At 42.9% G+C, this 3,194-nt stretch overlaps 1 long non-coding RNA gene across 1 annotated transcript; it reads right to left on the bottom strand.

Annotated features, from left to right (window-relative positions):
- Positions 1 to 303: 303 nt before the first annotated feature.
- LOC127313708 (uncharacterized) lies at positions 304 to 2,009 on the bottom strand. The gene is made up of 4 exons (XR_007859180.2): positions 1,525 to 2,009; positions 1,373 to 1,425; positions 931 to 1,122; positions 304 to 761 (listed from the first exon to the last, which is right to left on the bottom strand). It is a non-coding gene; the product is annotated as an uncharacterized lncRNA (long non-coding RNA).
- Positions 2,010 to 3,194: the final 1,185 nt, after the last annotated feature.

Below are 3,194 nucleotides of genomic sequence, written 5' to 3' on the forward strand. Positions count from 1 at the left end.
CACATACAAACTGATACCAACCAGCTGACAGACTGCCCGTGTTATCAACCTCTGAGAAATTTGATGTAAAGCACAAAATGTATATGCACCCACCACTTCTCCGAAGAATGCATTTTCACCAGAGTCACACTTTTGTATTAACACATTCAGGCTACAAATGAAATTTCAAAGCTGCAAAATATCACACAAATTGTTGCACCAATCTGCATCATATCTATTCCATGCTGATCAATCTTCGAACTAAAAAAATGATGCAAAACGCCAAAGCTTTGAAAAAGATCCATGAAACTCTAATATGAGCCTGCGGGGGTAGAGCCCAACAACAAAGTCACCACCTGTTTGAAATACAGATTGAGGTTACATAAGCTCAATCTATTAGCATAATTTTATAAGCACGAAGATCGCAGATTATCAACATGAAAATGATGAAATAGAAATCATATTAACTCATGGGTCAAGAAAAGGGCAAAGGCTCAGGTAAACACCAGGGAACCGAGTTCATCATCGAGCCATTTTACACAACCACATCTTGTATATCTTTGTACGCTGCATCATTCAAACTCTGGCGCATATCATATTCGTGGGATTACGATAGTAAGAACTAACAAAGATAAGCAATGTGATGTACCTCGTTAGTATATTGGGACTGCATTGAATTTTCTGATGTGTACTCTTTATAGAGAGACCTATTAGGTCTTTTTGAAAAGGTCCAATTCAAACTCTGACGCATATCAGATTTCGTTGCAATCAATCTCACAAACCTGATAGATAAAAAGTTTGTTGGTATAAGAAAACAATGATAGCAATTCACATGGTATCGATCTAGCCAAATAACGCCTAATGCAACTGAACAAATAATTTATGATCAAAAAAACATGACATAATGTGGAAAAATGTCTCTATGCAAGGGAACAATTCACATCCTCAAACCTTAAATGCCCATTGAGTGAAATATACTTTACACGGATACTCCTGCAAGAACCAACGAAATGAAGCAACGTGACTGTCGTTTATAAATCCAATGGCATATGGAGAAGAGGTGTATGAGGGCAAGAAGTCGTGCCGCTGGCCGGCGTCATCCATGTCTATGTTGAACAACGCTTGGGAGACCACCTAACAAATCTGCCAGCAGAACAAAAATCTTCTTAGAAGGCCACGGGAAATCTTGTGTACTTGAATCTCTGTATCTAGCTACTGGCTAACATCTACAGGAACGCAAACGAAAGAAGAATACAGAGCCTTCTGAAGCCCTCTCTTTAGCATAGTCACGGAGGACCATAAAGAAATGCAGAAGCACTCTCCACAATATTTTTCCCTAACATAAGGTACGGACCATGAACACCAACAGAGAATAGAAGTCAAATGATTTAACCCGTAGAACCATCAATGGAGAAGTAGCAGCCAGGAAAACAAGAGGTCCAAGATCTGAAAGAAACAAAAGTTAAGAAACATCTGGAACCAAATCAAAGAGGGAATCATTACAAAATAATATAGGAGATGAATATAAGGGGAAAGGGGAATCACCATGAACAATGGTTGTAGTTTTGCCGGCATAGCTGGGGACGTAGCGAACTCATCCAGATAAGGAGGAAAGGTAGCTCCTCCTCACGTAAGTAGATCCTCGGGCTGATGTCCTCGTCGTCCCGCGCAGCGCGGCGGCCCCCATGCTTGGCAGGATGGCGGCGGCTCAATGTCAGTAACGGGAAGTGGAGGTTGCCAAGAGGAGGGCGGAGCAGGGGACGGCGACGACGATTGCGACTGGCCGCTGCCCCAGACCACGGCGAGGAGATGAGGCCGCGCGACGGCGACTGGCTGGAGTAGAGGAGGCGGAGGTTGCCGAGCCGGCCGGCTCGCGCAGAGAAGGGGAAAGAGATGACCGCAAGGGAGGGGGTCCGGGGAAGGTCCTTCACCTCGAATCGTTGGTCGCTGCAGGGGACGGCGAGGTCTACAACCTCCATGGCGAGGTGGCAGCGGGAGCGGCGGCGGCGGCAGCCGAGCAGGGGGATCTTGGGGAGGAGACGAATGGGGATGGATAGGGTTGCTTCGATTGACTACAGAGAGATATTTCGGTTCGGCCCAATCTTCACATTACACGTAGCCCAATCGGTGGAAGAGAAGGATAGCCTGGGAGTGCCCCGCGCCGGTGCGAGCCTGACCAAAGCCCACCTTACCCGCAGGTACTAACGGGCAGGCCCAAATGATGGTGGGGCCCACGAACAGCCTCAGATGGGTAAGACACTTCCGTTGCATGGATTTATCTAGTGTGTTCTGAGCCAACAATCAATGGACAAGATTAGCCAGTTAGGAAGATCGGATGGTTCACGTGCTTAGATCGCTGTGAGGCCCCCTATGGGGGGCATCGTTTATACCTTTAGATTATAAATAATGCTATGATATAGGTTATAACTATCCTTATGAAACTTGTCATAGTTATGATTGGATTGCCAAAAACAATTCCCTTAATATGCAACTTGTTTACCATGTTCAAATTCTTGATAATAATCTTGCTCCAATTACTATTAATGAGAAGAACTCTTCTTATGCCAAAATTAATGATACTTATATGCATATGAACCATGAAAAGAATGTTTTAAGTGATGGGTATATTGTGGATTTCATAAATGATGCTACTGAAAGTTATTATGAGAGAGGGAAACATGGTTATATGCATCTTAATAATATTAAGTTTCCCCTCTTTATGTTGAGAATCTTGAAGTTACTCGTGTTTTATCCTCTTATGCTTGTCACTTTGTTCTTCATGAATTCATTTGTGTACAAGATTCCTTTTCATAGGAAGCATGTTAGGCTTAAATTTGTTTTGAATTCGCCTCTTGATGCTCTCTTTTGCTTCAAATACTATTTCTTGCTAGTGCATCATTAAAACTGCTGAGCCCATCTTAATGGCTATAAAGAAAGAACTTCTTGGGAGATAACCCATGTGTTTATTTTGCTACAGTAGCTTTGTTTTATATTTGTGTCTTGGAAGTTGTTACTACTGTAGCAACCTCTCTTATCTTAGTTTTGTTGCATTGTTGTGCCAAGTAAAGTCTTTGATAGAAAGGTTGATACTAGATTTGGATTACTGCGCAGAAACAGATTTCTGTCTGTCACGAATTTGGGCAGAATTCTCTGTAGGTAACTCAGAAAAATCTGCCAATTTTTGTGTGTGATCCTCAGATATGTATGCAACTTTC

Source organism: Lolium perenne, chromosome 7, assembly GCF_019359855.2.
Source record: "Lolium perenne isolate Kyuss_39 chromosome 7, Kyuss_2.0, whole genome shotgun sequence".
NCBI classification, from domain to species: domain Eukaryota; kingdom Viridiplantae; phylum Streptophyta; class Magnoliopsida; order Poales; family Poaceae; genus Lolium; species Lolium perenne.